The following is a 25,000-nucleotide window of genomic DNA, read 5'->3' as shown; positions in this document are numbered from 1 at the left end:
GGTCCCAGAGACCTTGGGGGCTGTGTTTGTGACAGTTCCACTCACAGCGAACAACAGAGGTCCCAGAGACCTTGGGGGCTCTGTTTGTGGCTGTTCCACTCACAGCGAACAACAGAGGTCCCAGAGACCTTGGGGGCTCTGTTTGTGGCTGTTCCCACTCACAGCGAACAACAGAGGTCCCAGAGACCTTGGGGGCTCTGTTTGTGGCTGTTCCACTCACAGCGAACAACAGAGGTCCCAGAACAGAGCCTTTGGGCACACAGTTTGTGACAGTTCCCACTCACAGGGAACAACAGAGGTCCCAGGACAGAGCCTTTGGGCACACAGTTTGTGACAGTTCCCACTCACAGCGAACAACAGAGGTCCCAGGACAGAGCCTTTGGGCACACAGTTTGTGGCTATTCCCACTCACAGCGAACAACAGAGGTTCCAGGACAGAGCCTTTGGGCACACAGTTTGTGACAGTTCCCACTCACAGGAAACAACAGAGGTCCCAGGACAGGAGTCCCTGAGACACTTCACCTATAACTTATTTCCCAATCTGATTTTACACATGTATGCTAACCCGGACGCTTGATAACCCCGGCCCGCTGCGGTCTACGAAGTCCCCTCCAGTACCTCTCTTGCCAATCTCTCGCGTGGAATATCATTTAAGACAAGTAATTCTATGACCTTCGCGACAAATCATGTTGCATATACTTATAGTTTTGTTTTTTTGAGATATATACAAGAGTTGTTACATTCTTGTAGAGCCACTAGTACGCGTAGGGTTTCGGGCAAGTCCTTAATCCTATGGTCCCTGGAATACGATCCCCGCCGCGAAGAATCGTTTTTTCATCCAAGTACACATTTTACTGTTGAGTTAAACAGAGGCTACAGTTAAGGATTTGCGCCCAGTAAATCCTCCCCGGCCAGGATACGAACCCATGACATAGCGCTCGCGGAACGCCAGGCGAGTGTCTTACCACTACACCACGGAGACTGTTAAGTTCTTGATCTAGCCTCTGGAAGCTGTACACGAGTTTGAGATTCGTGACCCAGCCCCTCTATGGATCATGAGACAGGCAAGGCAGTGGTTCCTGTCTATACTGTAAGAGAGAATGGTTTGACTGTCTACCTGACTGTATGTTCAAAGTTGGAGACCAGGAGTCAGATTCACGAAGCAGTTAAGCAATTACGTACGAACGTGTACAACTTTCCTCAATCTTTGACGGCTTTGGTTACATTTATTAAACAGTTTACAAGCATGAAAACTTGCCAATCAACTGTTGTTATTGTTATAAACAGCCTCCTGGTGCTTCGGTGCTCATTAACTGTTTAATAATTGTAAACAAAGCCGCAAAAGATTGAGAAAAGATGGACAGGTTAGTGAGTGCTTGCGTAACTGCTTCGTGAATCTGACCCCAGGTTCTTGGGGCCAGCCTTACCTAAACTTGCAAAGGGAAGGGTCTGGGGTACAGGACTGACATAGGCTGGTCGGGAAGGTCTAAGTTAAAGGCGTTAAGAAATAACAGGATTTATAAAGTCAAGCCTGGCCTTAGGCGGGCTTGGGGAGCAGGACCCTAGAACCCTCTTCAGGTAGAGTCCAGATTACCCTCCTCCCCCATGCAAGTTTCATTGTGGAATTTTATGAGGGAAGGAGAGGACCATGGGGATGGGTAAGAGAGGGGGGTGGTAACGGGGGGGGGAGGAACAAAGTTTGAGATGAGAGGGAAGAGCCCCGGGAGCAGCCGGGTACCTCTTCTATGTATATAAATGGAAATGTCTGTTCATGGTTGGAGAGAAGAGGAGGGAGGGTAGGGAGAGAGGGGGAGGAAGAGAGGTAGGAGAGTGGGGTAAGGGGGGAGCAGACCGTGTCCCGGGCACCGCCGGGGGTAACCCCCAAAGTAGACTACACTGCAGGAACACCCCACAACACACACTGGTTAAGAGGCGGGACCGAAGAGCCAAAGCTCAACCCCCACAAGCACAACTAGGTGAATACAAGGAATGTCACGCCCCGGGGCCTTACAAACATCTCACACAACAAAGTTTGACCTAACAACCTCGAACGAGGTTATTATAGACTCAAGAATCAACAAAGAAACAGCCGTCCTGCATCTCCCGGGTCTCTCACGCCAGACACACACACACCACAATACACAAAACACCTCACAGAGCACACCAGCAAATGTTTCCTGGCCAGAAGATACTGTAATTAGTGCGTTGCTTCCTACAGTTGTTTGGAAACAACATGGCCGCCACCAACTTCCGGTCGCTGTCGAAAATTCGAAGGAAATGCAATTTGTCTAGACGTGAGAGGCAGCATCTTGAGACGAGATGACGTCGTCAAACAACTGCTAGGTCCCAAATTTGTATAGGAAATAAAAATATACTGGAGCGAAAGGTACGGAAGGAAATGCAGGACAGAATCAGTGAGGAGTAGAGGTGCCATAGGCACAATCAGAGAACACTGTCTAAACACCAGAGGTCCAGTGAGGAGTAGAGGTGCCATAGGCACAATCAGAGAATACTGTATAAACATCAGAGGTCCAGTGAGGAGTAGAGGTGCCATAGACACAATCAGAGAACACTGTCTGAACACCAGAGGTCCAGTGAGGAGTAGAGGTGCCATAGACACAATCAGAGAACACTGTCTGAACATCAGAGGTCCAGTGAGGAGTAGAGGTGCCATAGACACAATCAGAGAACACTGTCTGAACATCAGAGGTCCAGTGAGGAGTAGAGGTGCCATAGGCACAATCAGAGAACACTGTCTGAACATCAGAGGTCCAGTGAGGAGTAGAGGTGCCATAGACACAATCAGAGAACACTGTGTGAACATCAGAGGTCCAGTGAGGAGTAAAGGTGCCATAGACACAATCAGAGAACACTGTGTGAACATCAGAGGTCCAGTGAGGAGTAGAGGTGCCATAGACACAATCAGAGAACACTGTCTGAACATCAGAGGTCCAGTGAGGAGTAGAGGTGCCATAGGCACAATCAGAGAACACTGTCTGAACATCAGAGGTCCAGTGAGGAGTAGAGGTGCCATAGACACAATCAGAGAACACTGTCTGAACATCAGAGGTCCAGTGAGGAGTAGAGGTGCCATAGGCACAATCAGAGAACACTGTCTGAACACCAGAGGTCCAGTGAGGAGTAGAGGTGCCATAGACACAATCAGAGAACACTGTCTGAACATCAGAGGTCCAGTGAGGAGTAGAGGTGCCATAGGCACAATCAGAGAACACTGTGTGAACATCAGAGGTCCAGTGAGGAGTAGAGGTGCCATAGACACAATCAGAGAACACTGTGTGAACATCAGAGGTCCAGTGAGGAGTAGAGGTGCCATAGACACAATCAGAGAACACTGTCTGAACACCAGAGGTCCAGTGAGGAGTAGAGGTGCCATAGACACAATCAGAGAACACTGTCTGAACACCAGAGGTCCAGTGAGGAGTAGAGGTGCCATAGACACAATCAGAGAACACTGAACTTCAGAGGTCCACAGCTGTTCAACACCCTCCCAGCAAGCATTAGAAATATTGCTGGAACAAAAGTGGACGTCTTCAAGAGACACTTAGATAAGTTCTTGCAAGAAGTGCCGGACCAACCAGGCTGTGGTGGATATGTAAGCCTGCGGGCCGCTCCAAGCAACAACAGCCTGTTGGACCAAGTTATGACAAGTCGAGCCAGGCCTCAGGCCGGGCTCGGGGAGTAGAAGAACTCTCGAATTTTCTTCAGGCGTGGAGTAACTCCGGCCTAGGCTGACTAGGTGTAGCAGCTGGTCCATGGAGGACAAGTCCGGCCTTGGTCGCTGCCACACGACATATTCTCTAGTCATCCCTGAACGCTAGAAGCAGCTCCGTGACGCCTCTCTCTCCCGTACCCGCCCCCACCCCCGCCCTTCACGCCACACTCGCCAGAACAATCCAGGTACAGTCCAGGCACTACTCCCATCCCTCTCTACCCACGCCCACTACCCTCATCCCCAGTCAACCCCCTCTCCTGCAGCCCCCCGCCCACCAGCCTGAGAGAGAGGGCCCCGCCCACAGCCGCCCCCCCGCCCACCAGCCAGAGAGAGAGGGCCCCGCCCACAGCCTCCTCCCTCCCACCAGCCTGAAAGAGACCCCGCCCACAGCCGCCCCCCGCCCACCAGCCTGAGAGAGAGAGGGCCCCGCCCACAGCCGCCCCCCCCCCGCCCACCAGCCTGAGAGAGAGGGCCCCGCCCACAGCCGCCCCCCCGCCTGAGAGAGAGGGCCCCGCCCACAGCCGCCCCCCCGCCCACCAGCCTGAGAGAGAGAGGGCCCCGCCCACAGCCGCCCCCCCCGCCCACCAGCCAGAGAGAGAGGGCCCCGCCCACAGCCGCCCCCCCCCCGGCCACCAGCCTGAGAGAGAGGGGCCCGCCCACAGCCGCCCCCCCGCCCACCAGCCTGAGAGAGAGAGGGCCCCGCCCACAGCCGCCCCCCCGCCTGAGAGAGAGAGGGCCCCGCCCACAGCCGCCCCCCCCGCCTGAGAGAGAGAGGGCCCCGCCCACAGCCGCCCCCCGCCCACCAACCTGAGAGAGAGGGGGCCCCGCCCACAGCCTGAGAGAGAGGGCCCCGCCCACCAGCCTGAGAGAGAGGGCTCCGCCCACAGCCGCCCCCGCCCACAGCCGCCCCCCGCCCAGTAACCGCCCACAGGCCGTCCGGGGCGCCACTGAGTGAGTCAGACCCGTAAGGAACCCACCAGGATTATCTCCCAATCAGAACACTGCAGAGTGACCTTATTTATACATGACAACGTCAAGGACACGCATAAATCTTTCATGACCTACTCCTGGATACAATCAGCCTCCTGACTGATACAATCGGCCTCCTAACATACCTGGTTGATGGGGTTCTGGGAGTTCTTCTACTCCCCAAGCCCGGCCCGAGGCCAGGCTTGACGTGTGAGAGTTTGGTCCACCAGGCTGTTGCTTGGAGCGGCCCGCAGGCCCACATATACCTGGTTGATGGGGTTCTGGGAGTTCTTCTACTCCCCAAGCCCGGCCCGAGGCCAGGCTTGACGTGTGAGAGTTTGGTCCACCAGGCTGTTGCTTGGAGCGGCCCGCAGGCCCACATATACCTGGTTGATGGGGTTCTGGGAGTTCTTCTACTCCCCAAGCCCGGCCCGAGGCCAGGCTTGACTTGTGAGAGTTTGGTCCACCAGGCTGTTGCTTGGAGCGGCCCGCAGGCCCACATATACCTGCTTGATGGGGTTCTGGGAGTTCTTCTACTCCCCAAGCCCGGCCCGAGGCCAGGCTTGACTTGTGAGAGTTTGGTCCACCAGGCTGTTGCTTGGAGCGGCCCGCAGGGCTCCATATCCACCACAGCCCGGTTGGTCCGGCACTCCTTCCTTGGTCCTAAATGTAAATACATTTCTCTATTTCTCCATTTAATCCTTTGGTGAGTAATTTTCGTACACTCAACCCGTCATTTTACTCCCCGAATCCACCTAAATAACCTCTAAATTATCGGGACCGCTTAAATACGTTAAATCTGTATTACCTAAAATGAGGACAGGAGAGATACATAATAATTTACACTTGGAAAATATTGGAAGAGACTGGTTTTAAATCTGTACACGGAAATAACACCACATGAGACCAGAAGGCATGGCAGGATGTGCAAAATACCCCCGTTGAAAAGCAGAGGTGCAGTAGGTACGCTGAGAGAGAACTCCATCAACATTCTCCCTTGAGGTTAGCTTGAGGTTATCTTGAGATGATTTCGGGGCTTTAGTGTCCCCGCGGCCCGGTCCTCGACCAGGCCTCCACCCCCAGGAAGCAGCCCGTGACAGCTGACTAACTCCCAGGTACCTATTTACTGCTAGGTAACAGGGGCATTCAGGGTGAAAGAAACTTTGCCCATTTGTTTCTGCCTCGTGCGGGAATCGAACCCGCGCCACAGAATTACGAGTCCTGCGCGCTATCCACCAGGCTACGAGGCCCCCCCCCCCCTATGCACATAAGAGGCATAACTGGTCAACCTCTCACGGTGTTTAAACGGAAACTTAAGAAGTTCGTCCTAAGTATACATGTTTAACCAGGCTGGGAACAGTCTTGTCGAACAGCCTGATTGACCAGACCACTAACCAGGAGACCTAGTTAGAGACCAAGCCGCGGGGGAGACCCGAGAGGCCCGGGCGTCAGCGTAGATCCTCGGAAATCATCGAATGGTAACCAAACGAGTAGATAACGCAGGCGACAATCATAGTGCTACGGTAGATATGTATATATACCGTATACTTATGTATATATATATACTGAAAATCTACGATCTCGTCACTCAATTTTATTCATTAAAATCAAAATTGTTAGATAAACGTGTCAATTTTAAACAATTGAAAAATATATATGGCGGTATGAATAATATGAGATAATTGAAGGATTAATGATTACATTCTGATAAGACCGTTACTCAACAGACATATATGAGACGAATTGAAAATTGCGCAGGTAACGTTAATCACACTATGGAAAATATAGTCCTCCTACGATAGCAGCGCTACGGGAGGTATCGTACAAGCCACGTCAATAGCCCCCATGACAAAAAAAATACGCAGTTGAGTAGGCATCGCGCCGGCGACGATAGCAGCTCCGTGATAAATATCGCGATGGCTACGACACTAGCTCTACGGTAGACATCACGCAGGTAACGGAAACTATCGCAGATATCGCAGATTTGACGGCAGGTGCAGAAGCGGCGAGCGAGCAATCGCAAAGCTGAATCCTCAATCAGAGCCTTTAAGACAAGATTAGATATTTACGTGGTAACACAAGTCTAAACAATTATAAGTAATAATTGTCATTTTAATCAAATTTTAAATAAGAATGGTAATAATATGTACTTAAATAAAATGTAATTAATTTTATATTATATAACTGGTTCCAACCCGTATATATAAGATTATATATATACTGAAAATCTACGATCTCGTAGTGCAATTTTATTTATTAAAATCAAAATTGTTAGATAAACGTGTCAATTTTAAACAATTAAAAAATATATATGGAGGTATGAATAATGAGATAATTGAAAGATTAATGATTACATTCTGATAAGACCGTTACTCAACACATATATGCGACGAATTTAAAATTGCGCGTCTTAAGTTGCGATTCGAATATATGCAAAGTTTAAATATTTTCTAACTCGCATAAGTTAAAACATTTTCACGTTTCTTTCGGTATTTCTATAACAAAAATATTGTGTAAATAGTTTGGGCTTAATGGTTCTCAATTTATAAAAGGTTTTTAATGAAACTTAATCTTTGTTGATCAGCTCAAGAATGCGATATCTCACGATTCATGCGATAACTCACGATTCATGCGATAACTCACGATTCATACGATAACTCGCGATTCATGCGATAACTCGCGATTCATGCGATAACTCACGATTCATGCGATATCTCACGATTCATGCGATAACTCACGATTCATGCGCTAACTCACGATTCATGCGCTAACTCACGATTCATGCGATAACTCACGATTCATGCGATATCTCACGATTCATGCGATAACTCACGATTCATGCGATAACTCACGATTCATGCGATATCTCACGATTCATGCGCTAACTCACGATTCATGCGATAACTCACGATTCATGCGATAACTCACGATTCATGCGCTATCTCACGATTCACGCGATAACTCACGATTCATGCGATAACTCACGATTCATGCGATATCTCACGATTCACGCGATAACTCACGATTCATGCGATAACTCACGATTCATGCGATATCTCACGATTCATGCGATAACTCACGATTCATGCGATATCTCACGATTCATGCGATAACTCACGATTCATGCGATAACTCACGATTCATGCGATAACTCGCGATATCTCACGATTCATGCGATAACTCGCGATTCATGCGATAACTCACGATTCATGCGATAACTCACGATTCACGCGATAACTCACGATTCATGCGATAACTCGCGATATCTCACGATTCATGCGATAACTCACGATTCATGCGATATCTCACGATTCATGCGATAACTCACGATTCACGCGATAACTCACGATTCATGCGATAACTCGCGATATCTCACGATTCATGCGATAACTCGCGATATCTCACGATTCATGCGATAACTCGCGATATCTCACGATTCATGCGATAACTCATGATTCACGCGATAACTCACGATTCACGCGATAACTCACGATTCATGCGATAACTCGCGATTCATGCGATAACTCACGATTCATACGATAACTCATGATTCACGCGATAACTCATGATTCACGCGATAACTCACGATTCATGCGATAACTCACGATTCATGCGATAACTCACGATTCATACGATAACTCATGATTCACGCGATAACTCATGATTCACGCGATAACTCATGATTCACGCGATAACTCATGATTCACGCGATAACTCACGATTCACGCGATAACTCACGATTCATGCGATAACTCGCGATTCATACGATAACTCACGATTCATGCGATAACTCACGATTCACGCGATAACTCACGATTCATACGATAACTCACGATTCATGCGATAACTCGCGATTCATACGATAACTCACGATTCATGCGATAACTCGCGATATCTCACGATTCATGCGATAACTCGCGATATCTCACGATTCACGCGATAACTCACGATTCATGCGATAACTCACGATTCACGCGATAACTCACGATTCATGCGATAACTCGCGATATCTCACGATTCATGCGATAACTCGCGATATCTCACGATTCATGCGATAACTCGCGATATCTCACGATTCACGCGATAACTCACGATTCATGCGATAACTCACGATTCATGCGATAACTCACGATTCATGCGATAACTCACGATTCATGCGATATCTCACGATTCATGTGATAACTCACGATTCATGCGATAACTCACGATTCACGCGATAACTCACGATTCATGCGATAACTCACGATTCATGCGATATCTCACGATTCATGCGATAACTCACGATTCATGTGATAACTCATGCGATTTAGAAAACATTTAACCTTTGCATATACTCGAATCGCAACCAACAGAAACACAATTTTCTATGTCACATATATGTGTGTTGAGTAACTCTTATCAGCACACAATCATTAATCCTTCAATTATCTAATATTATTCATACCGCCATATACATTTTTTTCCAATGTTTTCTAGAATTAACAAGTTTATGTAAAAATTTTAATTTAAATAATTTTTTTCATATATCGTACACACGATCCAAATATTGTACACCCGTCGTGAATACCGTATGCAAGTCTCAAGTGCATATGGTATTCACGTACAAAATACCGTACGCACATCGTAAATACAGTACGCATGTCCCAAACACCATATTTACGTCCAAATATCATACACATAGAGGGGTAGAAATAGCCTAAGCTACTCTATCCCTCTGAGATGTATTTCTTTCTTGTCTCATTAAACATACTTGAACCATACGCACATCGTAAATGCTGTATACGCGTCCCAGCACATTCATCATCTTAAGATGTCAAGTGATCTTAGACGAGATTAACCAAGTCACGAGCCGTAGATCTTCTTATCAAGATTGATTGATGAAGATTAAGCCACCCAAAAGGTGGCACGGGCATGAATAGCCCGTAAGTGGTGGCCCTTTTGAGCCATTACCAGTATCAAGAGCTGATACTGGAGATCCGTGGAGGTGCGACTGCACCCTGCGTGACGGGAGATGTCTCCCGTGTCTTATCAAGAGATCTGATCGCCACAAAATTCAGTATTCGGAAAAATATCGCAAAGTTTTAAGGCTTCGAGGTTTTAAGGTGTTCTGGGATATTGAATATTTCTCGGTATTTTGACTTATTAACATTTTGAAAATTATTAATATATTTTAACAATTACTAATATATTGACAATTATGTACATTTTAACAATTATTAGTATACTGAAAAATATTAAGTCTGACAATTAATTTTTTTTAGAATTATTAAATCAATTAATGATTATTATAAATGCCAACATCTCTCGGTGGTCAAGAGAGAGAATTTGACAAACACCTTCAACAGGTCTAGGGGCCTCGTAGCCTGGTGGATAGCGCGCAGGTCTCGTAATTCTGTGGCGCGGGTTCGATTCCCGCACGAGGCAGAAACAAATGGGCAAATTTTCTTTCACCCTGACTGCCCCTGTTACCTAGCAGTAAATAGGTACCTGGGAGTTAGTCAGCCGTCACGGGCTGCTTCCTGGGGGTGAAGGCCTGGTCGAGGACCGGGCCGCGGGGACACTAAAGCCCCGAAATCATCTCAAGATAATCAAGGTCTCTGATCAACTGGGCTGTGACTTGAGTCAGACAATGCGCAGTGGCAAGTAACAGCCTGGTTGACCAAACTGTACATCACAAGGCTTGGACAGAGACCGAACGCGAGGACAATGGTCCTTAAATCCCTATACAGTAAGGAATACTTTACATAAGAACATAAGAACAAAGGCAACTGCAGAAGGCCTATTGGCCCATACGAGGCAGCTCCTATTTATAACCACCCAATCCCACTCATATACTTGTCCAACCCGCGCTTGAAACAATCGAGGGACCCCACCTCCAGCACCTCTGAGGCTCTACTCCTCTGAGTAAATACAGTACGCTACAGGCTCTACTCCTCTGAGGGCTCTGAGGAGTACCTCTGAGGCTTCTACTCAAACATACGTAAGACGCAGTCTTGTGTGTGCAGCGCCAGCGTGGAAAGAACACTGATATCCAGAACAGTTGTGGAACAATGCTTGTGTGTGGATTGTTGTGGTTGTTAAAGATTCGCTACCTGGAACAAGAAGTTCCAAGTAGCACGGGCTATGGTGATCCCCGTCTTTTGTGTTGAAGCTGAAAGGACTAAGCTATTCAACTCAATTCTCTTAATAAGACATCGTATTTTGACGTATTACGTAAGGCCAAATAAAAGTAACATGCACAAAATTGGTAGCGAAATTGATGCGATGTCCCGTTTTCTGTTTGTGGGTCTTCTGGTTGGTTAGGTTAGGGCACGTTAGTACCACAGTTAATGGACGGTGGGGGACGGGCTGGAGCTATGAAGCAGGTAGTGAAGGAACCAGACCTAACCTCGCTTTAACAGGAGACGTGATCACTATATATAAGATCTACGGAGGAATGACCCTACTGTACACATAAATCATGTTCACTGCGATCAGTGATAGAACATGAGAACGTGTTCTCTGCGAGCAATTGTAGAACATGTACTTGTTCAATAAGAGGAATGGCAGAACAAGAACATGTTCACTACGAGGACTGGTAGAACAAGAACCTGAACACTACAAGGAATAGTATAACAAGACCATGTTCATACAGAACATGTTCATATAGAACATGTTCATACCCTACCAAAGAGCCAAAGCTCAACCCCCGTAAGCACAATTAGGTGAGTACAGATGGATGGCAGAACAGGAGAACATGTTGAGAACAAATGGCGTAGATGAGTCGAAAGTTATGCGAGGAAAGAGTTCTTAAGAATACACAGTAAGTGATGAGAGAGCACAAGCTATTCTTGAACAGCTTCAGAACAGGATTTGGTAAGATTAAACTCGAGTGTCTGGTGTCAGTTGATAAGCCGGAGCCCTAGAGCTAAGACTCAACCCAACAAAGATATTTACATCAGAACAATCATCCACTTTACCACTCGTCGATTGAGGATAACTAGGCAGAACCCAACAACTGAAGCTCAACTCCAACATACACACGGATATCAGACATTCCAGTCTGTATACTAATATTGGAGCCGTAGAATGGGATCGAACCTGGGTCTCTGAACTCCTCAAGACTACACACAATTATTCTAAAGGAAAAGAGTCGATTCCAGCGTCTCGGTGTTGATAAAAATCCGTTGATTTAGCCGTTTGTCAAAAAAGGCTAAACTGCGCAACGCCTCTCCTGTCTAAATGTCAGCGATAACAGCAGAACCATCAATTATTTCCCGCTACCACCACTACCACTACTACTACTGCTACTACCAGCACCACCACCACTACTACTACCAGCACTACCACTACTACTACTACCAGCACTACCACTACTACTACTACCAGCACTACCACCACCACGACAAATTAAGTAATAAACTTGGGGCTGGGTTTGGTGTCAGCCTCCTGAGTGGGTGAGACCGGCTTGACCGACCACCGCACTAACCTGCAGCCAGGACAGTGGTCACAGCCTGCTTGACAAATAGGCCAGACCGTGACCACCATGCTGGTAGACCTGCCAGACCCCCCATTTTAGGGACACTGGTCGACACAAACAAGGCTATTACGTCACCGCAATGGCCATTAACACTCGCGTAACAAGCGGACAGCTTGTCCTAAACCACCGTTACTTGTTGTCTTGCTCATCCATGACCCACACTGACCACCACCACTCCCGCGGCCCTACCACCACCACCACCACCACTACCACCACTACCACCTCTCCCGCGGCCCTGCCACCACCACTTACTTGAGACCTGCTTAGTGGGGTTCTGGGTCTTCTTCTACTCCCCAAGCCCGGCCTGAGGCCAGGGCTTGTGAGAGTTTGGTCCACCAGGCTGTTGCTTGGAGCGGCCCGCAGGCCCACATACCCACCACAGCCCGGATGGTCCGGCACTCCTTGGAGGAAACTATCTAGTTTCCTCTTGAAGATGTCCACGGTTGTTCCGGCAATATTTCTTATGCTCGCTGGGAGGATGTTGAACAACCGCGGACCTCTGATGTTTATACAGTGTTCTCTGATTGTGCCTATGGCACCTCTGCTCTTCACTGGACCTCTGAAGTTTATACAGTGTTCTCTGATTGTGCCTATGGCACCTCTGCTCTTCACTGGACCTCTGATGTTTATACAGTGTTCTCTGATTGAGCCTATGGCACCTCTGCTCTTCACTGGTTCTATTCTGCATTTTCTTCAATATCGTTCACTCCAGTACGTTGTTATTTTACTGTGTAGATTTGGGACCTGGCCCTCCAGTATTTTCCATTTGTATATTATTTGGTATCTCTCTCGTCTCCTTTCTAGTGAGTACATTTGGAGGGCTTTGAGACGATCCCAATAATTTAGGTGCTTTATCGCGTCTATGCGTGCCGTATATGTTCTCTGTATTCCCTCTATTTCAGCAACCTCTCCTGCTCTGAAGGAGGAAGTGAGTACTGAGTAGTACTCAAGATGGGACAACACAAGTGACTTGAAGAGTACAACCATTGTGATGGGATCCCTGGATTTGAAAGTTCTCGTAATCCTTTATCATTTTTCTGGCTGACGCGATATTTGCTTGGTTATGCTCCCTAAACGTTAGGTCGTCAGACATTATTATTCCCAAATACTTTACATGCTGTTTTCCTACTATGGGCAGATTTGATTGTGTTTTTTACCCTGTATTAAGTTTAAGGTTCTCATTTTTACCGTACCTGAGTACCTGGAATTTATCACTGTTAAACATCATGTTTTTTTCTGCTGCCCAGTCGAAAACTTATTAAAATCTGCTTGTAATTTTTTAACGTCTTCAACAGAGGTAATTTTCATGCTGATTTTTTAATCATCTGCAAAGGATGACACGAAGCTGTGACTTGTATTTTTGTCTATATCTGATATGAGAATAAGGAACAGCAGTGGTGCAAGGACTGTACCTTGAGGTACAGAGCTTTTAACTGCTCTTGGACTTGATTTTATATGATTGACTGTTACACTTTGTGTTCTGTTCGACAGAAAACTGAGTATCCAGCGTCCTACTTTACCAGTTTTTCCCATTGGCCTCATTTTGTGTGCTATCACTCTATGGTCACAGTTATCGAATGTCTTTACGAAGTCCGAAGCACCACCACCCCTGCCACCACCACCACCACACCACCACCCCTGCCACCACCACCACCACACCACCACCCCTGCTACCACCACCACACCACCACCCCTGCCACCACCACCACCACACCACCACCCCTGCCACCACCACCACCACACCACCACCCCTGCCACCACCACCACCACACCACCACCCCTGCTACCACCACCACACCACCACCCCTGCTACCACCACCCTTGCCACCACCACCCCTGCCACCACCATCAGTGTAAAAGCGTAACTTAACTGGTTTCAGAATGATGTATAACAGTTGTATTGTATTGTCATATCTATGATGTTACTAAGTCATCATAATACACCATGAATGATGTCACTGTCATCATAATACACCATGAATGATGTCACTGTCATCATAATACACCATGAATGATGTCACTGCCACCATAATACACCATGAATGATGTCACTGTCACCATATACACCATGAATGATGTCACTGTCACCATAATACACCATGAATGATGTCACTGTCACCCTAATGCACCATGAATGATGTCACTGTCACCATAATACACCATGAATGATGTCACCGTCACCATAATACACCATGAATGATGTCACTGTCACCATAATACACCATGAATGATGTCACTGTCACCATAATACACCATGAATGATGTCACTGTCACTATAAAAAAACAAAAATGATGTCACTATCACTATAATATATCACAAATGATGTCACTGTCATTATCAAATACCATAAGTGATGAAACAATGTTAACAAGGTTGTTCAACGTCCTCCCAGCGAGCATAAGAAATATTGCCGGAACAACCGTGGACATCTTCAAGAAGAAACTAGATTGTTTCCTCCAAGGAGTGCCGGACCAACCGGGCTGTGGTGGGTATGTGGGCCTGCGGGCCGCTCCAAGCAACAGCCTGGTGGACCAAACTCTCACAAGTCAAGCCTGGCCTCGGGCCGGGCTTGGGCAGTAGAAGAACTCCCAGAACCCCATCAACCAGGTATATGTGGGCCTGCGGGCCGCTCCAAGCAACAGCCTGGTGGACCAAACTCTCACAAGTCAAGCCTGGCCTCGGGCCGGGCTTGGGCAGTAGAAGAACTCCCAGAACCCCATCAACCAGGTATATGTGGGCCTGCGGGCCGCTCCAAGCAACAGCCTGTTGGACCAAACTCTCACACGTCAAGCCTGGCCTCGGGCCGGGCTTGGGCAGTAGAAGAACTCCCAGAACCCCATCAACCAGGTATATGTGGGCCTGCGGGCCGCTCCAAACAACAGCCTGGTGGACCAAACTCTCACAAGTCAAGCCTGGCCTCGGGCCGGGCTTGGGCAGTAGAAGAACTCCCAGAACCCCATCAACCAGGTATATGTGGGCCTGCGGGCCGCTCCAAGCAACAGCCTGGTGGACCAAACTCTCACAAGTCAAGCCTGGCCTCGGGCCGGGCTTGGGCAGTAGAAGAACTCCCAGAACCCCATCAACCAGGTATATGTGGGCCTGCGGGCCGCTCCAAGCAACAGCCTGGTGGACCAAACTCTCACAAGTCAAGCCTGGCCTCGGGCCGGGCTTGGGCAGTAGAAGAACTCCCAGAACCCCATCAACCAGGTATATGTGGGCCTGCGGGCCGCTCCAAGCAACAGCCTGGTGGACCAAACTCTCACAAGTCAAGCCTGGCCTCGGGCCGGGCTTGGGCAGTAGAAGAACTCCCAGAACCCCATCAACCAGGTATATGTGGGCCTGCGGGCCGCTCCAAGCAACAGCCTGGTGGACCAAACTCTCACAAGTCAAGCCTGGCCTCGGGCCGGGCTTGGGCAGTAGAAGAACTCCCAGAACCCCATCAACCAGGTATATGTGGGCCTGCGGGCCGCTCCAAGCAACAGCCTGGTGGACCAAACTCTCACACGTCAAGCCTGGCCTCGGGCCGGGCTTGGGCAGTAGAAGAACTCCCAGAACCCCATCAACCAGGTATATGTGGGCCTGCGGGCCGCTCCAAGCAACAGCCTGGTGGACCAAACTCTCACAAGTCAAGCCTGGCCTCGGGCCGGGCTTGGGCAGTAGAACAACTCCCAGAACCCCATCAACCAGGTATATGTGGGCCTGCGGGCCGCTCCAAGCAACAGCCTGGTGGACCAAACTCTCACAAGTCAAGCCTGGCCTCGGGCCGGGCTTGGGGAGTAGACGAACTCCCAGAACCCCATCAACCAGGTATATGTGGGCCTGCGGGCCGCTCCAAGCAACAGCCTGGTGGACCAAACTCTCACAAGTCAAGCCTGGCCTCGGGCCGGGCTTGGGCAGTAGAAGAACTCCCAGAACCCCATCAACCAGGTATATGTGGGCCTGCGGGCCGCTCCAAGCAACAGCCTGGTGGACCAAACTCTCACAAGTCAAGCCTGGCCTCGGGCCGGGCTTGGGCAGTAGAAGAACTCCCAGAACCCCATCAACCAGGTATATGTGGGCCTGCGGGCCGCTCCAAGCAACAGCCTGGTGGACCAAACTCTCACAAGTCAAGCCTGGCCTCGGGCCGGGCTTGGGCAGTAGAAGAACTCCCAGAACCCCATCAACCAGGTATATGTGGGCCTGCGGGCCGCTCCAAGCAACAGCCTGGTGGACCAAACTCTCACAAGTCAAGCCTGGCCTCGGGCCGGGCTTGGGGAGTAGACGAACTCCCAGAACCCCATCAACCAGGTATATGTGGGCCTGCGGGCCGCTCCAAGCAACAGCCTGGTGGACCAAACTCTCACAAGTCAAGCCTGGCCTCGGGCCGGGCTTGGGCAGTAGAACAACTCCCAGAACCCCATCAACCAGGTATATGTGGGCCTGCGGGCCGCTCCAAGCAACAGCCTGGTGGACCAAACTCTCACAAGTCAAGCCTGGCCTCGGGCCGGGCTTGGGGAGTAGACGAACTCCCAGAACCCCATCAACCAGGTATATGTGGGCCTGCGGGCCGCTCCAAGCAACAGCCTGGTGGACCAAACTCTCACAAGTCAAGCCTGGCCTCGGGCCGGGCTTGGGCAGTAGAAGAACTCCCAGAACCCCATCAACCAGGTATATGTGGGCCTGCGGGCCGCTCCAAGCAACAGCCTGGTGGACCAAACTCTCACAAGTCAAGCCTGGCCTCGGGCCGGGCTTGGGCAGTAGAAGAACTCCCAGAACCCCATCAACCAGGTATATGTGGGCCTGCGGGCCGCTCCAAGCAACAGCCTGGTGGACCAAACTCTCACAAGTCAAGCCTGGCCTCGGGCCGGGCTTGGGCAGTAGAAGAACTCCCAGAACCCCATCAACCAGGTATATGTGGGCCTGCGGGCCGCTCCAAGCAACAGCCTGGTGGACCAAACTCTCACAAGTCAAGCCTGGCCTCGGGCCGGGCTTGGGGAGTAGACGAACTCCCAGAACCCCATCAACCAGGTATATGTGGGCCTGCGGGCCGCTCCAAGCAACAGCCTGGTGGACCAAACTCTCACAAGTCAAGCCTGGCCTCGGGCCGGGCTTGGGCAGTAGAACAACTCCCAGAACCCCATCAACCAGGTATATGTGGGCCTGCGGGCCGCTCCAAGCAACAGCCTGGTGGACCAAACTCTCACATGTCAAGCCTGGCCTCGGGCCGGGCTTGGGCAGTAGAAGAACTCCCAGAACCCCATCAACCAGGTATATGTGGGCCTGCGGGCCGCTCCAAGCAACAGCCTGGTGGACCAAACTCTCACAAGTCAAGCCTGGCCTCGGGCCGGGCTTGGGGAGTAGACGAACTCCCAGAACCCCATCAACCAGGTATATGTGGGCCTGCGGGCCGCTCCAAGCAACAGCCTGGTGGACCAAACTCTCACAAGTCAAGCCTGGCCTCGGGCCGGGCTTGGGCAGTAGAACAACTCCCAGAACCCCATCAACCAGGTATATGTGGGCCTGCGGGCCGCTCCAAGCAACAGCCTGGTGGACCAAACTCTCACATGTCAAGCCTGGCCTCGGGCCGGGCTTGGGCAGTAGAAGAACTCCCAGAACCCCATCAACCAGGTATATGTGGGCCTGCGGGCCGCTCCAAGCAACAGCCTGGTGGACCAAACTCTCACAAGTCAAGCCTGGCCTCGGGCCGGGCTTGGGCAGTAGAACAACTCCCAGAACCCCATCAACCAGGTATATGTGGGCCTGCGGGCCGCTCCAAGCAACAGCCTGGTGGACCAAACTCTCACAAGTCAAGCCTGGCCTCGGGCCGGGCTTGGGGAGTAGACGAACTCCCAGAACCCCATCAACCAGGTATATGTGGGCCTGCGGGCCGCTCCAAGCAACAGCCTGGTGGACCAAACTCTCACAAGTCAAGCCTGGCCTCGGGCCGGGCTTGGGCAGTAGAAGAACTCCCAGAACCCCATCAACCAGGTATATGTGGGCCTGCGGGCCGCTCCAAGCAACAGCCTGGTGGACCAAACTCTCACAAGTCAAGCCTGGCCTCGGGCCGGGCTTGGGCAGTAGAAGAACTCCCAGAACCCCATCAACCAGGTATATGTGGGCCTGCGGGCCGCTCCAAGCAACAGCCTGGTGGACCAAACTCTCACAAGTCAAGCCTGGCCTCGGGCCGGGCTTGGGCAGTAGAAGAACTCCCAGAACCCCATCAACCAGGTATATGTGGGCCTGCGGGCCGCTCCAAGCAACAGCCTGGTGGACCAAACTCTCACAAGTCAAGCCTGGCCTCGGGCCGGGCTTGGGGAGTAGACGAACTCCCAGAACCCCATCAACCAGGTATATGTGGGCCTGCGGGCCGCTCCAAGCAACAGCCTGGTGGACCAAACTCTCACAAGTCAAGCCTGGCCTCGGGCCGGGCTTGGGCAGTAGAACAACTCCCAGAACCCCATCAACCAGGTATATGTGGGCCTGCGGGCCGCTCCAAGCAACAGCCTGGTGGACCAAACTCTCACAAGTCAAGCCTGGCCTCGGGCCGGGCTTGGGCAGTAGAAGAACTCCCAGAACCCCATCAACCAGGTATATGTGGGCCTGCGGGCCGCTCCAAGCAACAGCCTGGTGGACCAAACTCTCACAAGTCAAGCCTGGCCTCGGGCCGGGCTAAGGTAATGAAATATACCATCAATGATGTCACTAATTCACTATAATATACCATAATACCATCAATGATGTCTCAAAGTTATCAAAACATTACAAATACATAAGTTGGACAAAATACAATACACAAGCTGGACAAAAATACAATACACAAGCTGGACAAAAATACAATACACAAGCTGGACAAAAATACAATACACACGCTGGACAAAAATACAATACACAAGCCGGACAAAAATACAATACACAAGCTGGACAAAAATACAATACACACGCTGGACAAAAATACAATACACAAGCCGGACAAAAATACAATACACAAGCTGGACAAAAATACAATACACAAGCTGGACAAAAATACAATACACACGCCGGACAAAAATACAATACACAAGCCGGACAAAAATACAATACACAAGCTGGACAAAAATACAATACACAAGCCGGACAAAAATACAATACACAAGCTGGACAAAAATACAATACACACGCTGGACAAAAATACAATACACAAGCCGGACAAAAATACAATACACAAGCCGGACAAAAATACAATACACACGCTGGACAAAAATACAATACACACGCTGGACAAAATACAATACACAAACTGGACAAAAATACAATACACACGCTGGACAAAAATACAATACACAAGCTGGACAAAAATACAATACACAAGTTGGACAAAAATACAATACACAAGTTGGACAAAATACAATACACAAGTTGGACAAAATACAATACACAAGTTGGACAAAATACAATACACAAGTTGGACAAAATACAATACACACGCTGGACAAAATACAATACACAAGTTGGACAAAATACAATACACAAGTTGGACAAAAACAAACATTATTATTTATCGTGAAGATAAGGATGAGATCGAAGGTTTATCTTCTGATCTTTCACAAGCTGAGAGTTTAAAGGCTTAAGATCCTGATAAACACCTCCAAAGGCTACCTGATCAACCAGGCTGTGAATCATGACAAACTACGTGTTTACCTTCCGTCCACAGCCTTCTTATCTTGAGGTTATCTTGAGATGATTTCGGGGCTTTAGTGTCCCCGCGGCCCGGTCCTCGACCAGGCCTCCACCCCCAGGAAGCAGCCTGTGACAGCTGACTAACACCCAGGTACCTATTTTACTGCTAAGTAATAGGGGCATAGGGTGAAAGAAACTCTGCCCATTGTTTCTCGCCGGCGCCCGGGATCGAACCCGGGACCACAGGATCACAAGTCCAGCGTGCTGTCCGTTCGGCCGGCAGGCTTCCGGAGCCTAGGGGGTTCTCCAAAACGTCCACTATTTGGCGTGTTAAGAGACCACGAACAAACATTAATAAACAATAATATATTGAATAAAAGTACTTGCACAGTAGACAAAATTCAGTGTGTAAGAATTACAAATTCTTGAAGCTATAAAAAGCCCAACAACCCCATCATAAATACCCAAATTACGGAACTATTCATTCTACCCCTACCGGCTTATGGGAGCCGGTCGGCCGAGCGGACAGCACGCTGGACTTGTGATCCTGTGGTCCTGGGTTCGATCCCAGGCGCCGGCGAGAAACAATGGGCAGAGTTTCTTTCACCCTATGCCCCTGTTACCTAGCAGTAAAATAGGTACCTGAGTGTTAGTCAGCTGTCACGGGCAGCTTCCTGGGGGTGGAGGCCTGGTCGAGGACCGGGCCGCGGGGACACTAAAAAGCCCCGAAATCATCTCAAGATAACCTCAAGATAACCCACCATGAGAGTAGGAACAAGACTGGAACGCGAAGATGCCAACATAGACAACACTACTCAACGCGCCACGCCCTCTACACATGATATGTGCTCTCTCCCCCCCTTTTTTCCGCTTTATTCGTCTCCCATTTATGCCCCATTCTTCCCTCCCCCCCCCCCACCACCTTTAGGCCGCACTCCTCACCTATTTGTATTATGTATTTGACCTCCCTAATACGCCCAGTAAAGCCCCATCACTTGAGAATGAACCATGAAGGTTCGATACGTTGAGTAAGATTATAATTAATGACACAGACACAGCCCCTCTCCCCAGGATCGATCACCAGGACACAGCCCCTCCCCCAGGATCACCAGGACACAGCCCCTCCCCCAGGATCACCAGGACACAGCCCCTCCCCCAGGATCACCAGGACACAGCCCCTCCCCCAGGATCACCAGGACACAGCCCCTCCCCCAGGATCACCAGGCCACAGCCCCTCCTCCAGGACACAGCCCCTCCCCCAGGATCACCAGGCCACAGCCCCTCCTCCAGGACACAGTCCCTCCACCAGGACACAGTCCCTCCCCCAGGACACAGTCCCTCTCCCCCAGGATCACCAGGACACAGCCCCTCCCCCAGGATCACCAGGACACAGCCCCTCCCCCAGGATCACCAGGACACAGCCCCTCCCCCAGGATCACCAGGCCACAGCCCCTCCCCCAGGATCACCAGGACACAGCCCCCCTCCCCCAGGATCACCAGGACACAGCCACTCTCCCTCAGGATCACCAGGACACAGCCACTCTCCCTCAGGATCACCAGGACACAGCCCCTCCCCCAGGATCACCAGGACACAGCCCCCCTCCCCCAGGATCACCAGGTCACAGCCCCTCCCCCAGGATCACCAGAAATAACAAGTGTCACCGCCTGTGAACGTTGAGCCAACATCACCAAAGTAATTGTCGAGGGGCCCCGGGGCTCGTCCATCTTATTGATAGCCTGGGGGGTTGAGGGGGTGGTAGGGGGAGCAGTGGTGGTGGAGAGACACTTGTGTGGAGGGTGGTGGTGGTGTAAGGGGTAGTGTTGGGGGCTGTAGTGGGGGTGGTGTAGGTGTTGATAATGATATAATACTTCAGTATACCTTGATTGGGTTCTGAGAGATCTTCTATACTTCAAGCAACATCCACGAGGCTGTTGCTTGAAGCAGCTCGTTGGCCCCGCTCTAAATCATACTATATACCTGATCACAGTACTCGACTCAGGCTTCGACATATACTTAAACCTTTAAGAGGTTGTCCCTTTAAGAGGTTGGTTGTAGGGAGCCGGTCGGCCGAGCGGACAGCACACTGCACTTGTGATCCTGTGGTCCCGGGTTCGATCCCGGGCGCCGGCGAGAAACAATGGGCAGAGTTTCTTTCACCCTATGCCCCTGTTACCTAGCAGTAAAATAGGTACCTGGGTGTTAGTCAGCTATCACGGGCTGCTTCCTGGGGTGGAGGCCTGGTCGAGGACCGGGCCGCGGGGACACTAAAGCCCCGAAATCATCTCTCAAGATAACCTCCCCACGTTTATTTTTAAAATTACTAACCTTTGTTTTGCACCGCCCAAGAAAGGTCTCGCTTATCAGCCATAATTTTAAAGTTTGCCATAAAACAAATCGGCGGACTTATGGGATCGGTCGTATATAAGTGATTGCAAGGCATTGACAAGTATATACAATGTTATTTATTGATGAATAATTGAGTTGGTAATTTATGACGCTGCATTTCGGGCAGTAAAACACAATTGCATTTTTGTGAGTTTAAAATAGCTTTATCATCACTAATATTAATCCCATTTTGAAGATGTTTAACCATAATGCACTGCATAATACACCCTACAAAGTAAGTGAATCTTTTAAATATATTATTTTCTTCACCTGTATAAGTTTTTTTTTAAATTGTCGATTCTTTTAATTATGATTTTATTAAATATAAAAATTCATTAACCAACTGACTAAACCTTTTTCCAGATTTAATCTTAACATTATTTTTTGAATAAACTCATTTAAAAACTGCTGAAACACTAAGCATAATGTCCGACGGAACTAATTCGAACAGCACAGTAAGAGATGGAACCAAAACCAAACGGTTCAGTATGCAATCAAGTTACGGGCTCACCATAGCCCGTGCTACATGGAACATTGTTCCAGGTAGCGAATCTTTAACAACAACGGTTCAGTATGACGTGGAAGCAAAAGAACAGCACGGTATGATGTGGGACTGAACCCAGAAATATTTTTAAACAAGAAAACTTTATAACAAAATTTGGATCAAATAAAGTGGTTCGGTTTTAAAGTTGAAAGATCGATCATATTTTCTAACTATAACAAAATTGCTTAACGTAAAAGACAATATTTTAAAATATGGGAATTTAGAAAATAAAAAATAAATATATCGCATGTACACAAATATTGGTTTACTTTCCAAAATAAAAACAAAATAACATAAAAGCTGTGGTAACAAGTATTTATAAGTTTCTTTCGACTTCAAATTGATCCAGGGACGCTGGAACTTTCAACCCGTTTCCTATGCCAGGTAAGTACACCACGGATTCACTATAGTCAGTGTTACTAGACACTTAAAACAACTGGAACCGTCTAGTAAACTGCGCGTTCACCATAGCCTGTTACATGGATCTCTTTGTTCAGAGTTGTTGAATATAAGACAACAACTGCTGGAACTGTCTGTGTGGCATATAATGAAAGGTGTACAGGATGTTCCGATGTATATACACTGAACCTATACCTTTCTGCTTGGCTTAAAACTACAGCGTACTTATCTAAATATTTTGACGTCAAAATCCCTAACGGCCGAAGTATGATGTATCTCACTGTGTATCACAGCAGCTCACAAAAACCACGTTTTCTATGAGTGGGACATTGGTTAGGTTAAGTTCAGGGAATTTGATACATTATTTTCTGTCTGTTATGGCCACTGGAGAGTACGGGTTTAACACCCACTCCAAAGGTTGATAGATTAAGCCCAACAAACCAAAACTTTACGATTTCCATTGCATACATGTAGTTGTGTTTACAAGAGTATACATGTATGTATACATCATGTATATATGTTTGTTTACGTCAAGTAGTTCCTTCTACTGCAGCCTCTGGAACGATTATCGAGTCGTGTGTAGTAGGGGGTGAGAAAGTCAACCACATCATCACTACCTCCAATTGACGAGAAAATCTGATTTGTCTCTGTCTCTCCTCCATCCCGTAGTGTGGGTTCATGTCCTCCCTCCCTCCCTGCGCCTGTACCAAGGGTCCCAAGAGGCTCATGGCGGGTAATGCTTCCTTCCACAACTTTATATTCACATAATGTTCGATATAGTTGATCTATGTGGCTTCCCTCCCTGCCGGTGTCTGTCTATCCTCCCCTCCTCTATTCCACTCTTTGTATCAATGTTTGTCGTCACTACAAAGCTCTAGAGACTAGTCAGACCAGAGGAAGAATGTAAAGTGTTCGAGAAGACGAACTAGAAATATGAATTGAGAAATGGCATATCGACTTTAACCCGAGCAACTACAGATAATGAAATTTTGGAGGGGAGATGAAGAATGCTACAAAGACAATTCATAATAATGAGAAGATAAAGGCATAAATATAAAATATACAATAACATCCAGAGATAGACATAACTCCAAGGTTCTTCTGTGAGGCACACGCACGCACGCTTTGGCTCTGACCAAAGAGCCAAAGTTCAAGCACCGCAAGCACAACTAGGTGAGTACACACACTGAGTTTACCTCAGCGCCTGTCTCATTGTCTCTGTGTTGAGACCAAAGACAGGGAAGGTCTCTGTGGGTCTAAATTAAAACCACCACAATATCGACGATGGAAGGCAAAAGTGTTCGGGGAAATAGGATCACTACATACAAAATTCTCATAGGGATTGACGTGGTAGATAAGGAGGGATTATTTAATACGGGTGGTACACGCACAAGGGGGACACAGGTGGAAACTGGGCACCTAAATGAGACACACGAGACATTAGAAAAAAAAATTTCAGTGTCAAGAGTAGTTAGCAAGTGAAATGCATTAGGCAGTGATGTGGGGGAGGCTGACTCCATTCACAGTTTCAAATGTAGATTTGATAGAGCTCAATAGGTTCATGAACTTGTACACCAGTAGATAGACAGTTATAGAAACGGGATCAAAGAGCCGAAGCTCAACCTCCGCAAGCACAACTAGGTGAGTGTACACACCCAAACTCTCCCCTCCCACGTATGTGTGTATGAGTACACACACACACACATGCGTGTGTGCATCAGTGCACACACACCCACCACACACACACACACAGCCACCAACAGCACCGCTGGGAGCCATAACCTCGCCCCACCGGAGAAGAGCCCCAACTTACA

General features: G+C 48.9%; 1 protein-coding gene across 1 annotated transcript in view; it reads right to left on the bottom strand.

Annotated features, from left to right (window-relative positions):
• Nucleotides 1–25,000, bottom strand: part of LOC123771381 (caudal type homeobox) — an 85,993-nt gene that overhangs the window by 46,187 nt on the left and 14,806 nt on the right. The window lies entirely within an intron of this gene.

The sequence above is a fragment of the Procambarus clarkii genome, chromosome 54, assembly GCF_040958095.1.
Source record: "Procambarus clarkii isolate CNS0578487 chromosome 54, FALCON_Pclarkii_2.0, whole genome shotgun sequence".
NCBI lineage: Eukaryota > Metazoa > Arthropoda > Malacostraca > Decapoda > Cambaridae > Procambarus > Procambarus clarkii.
This window is presented reverse-complemented; position numbering and strand designations above follow the sequence as displayed.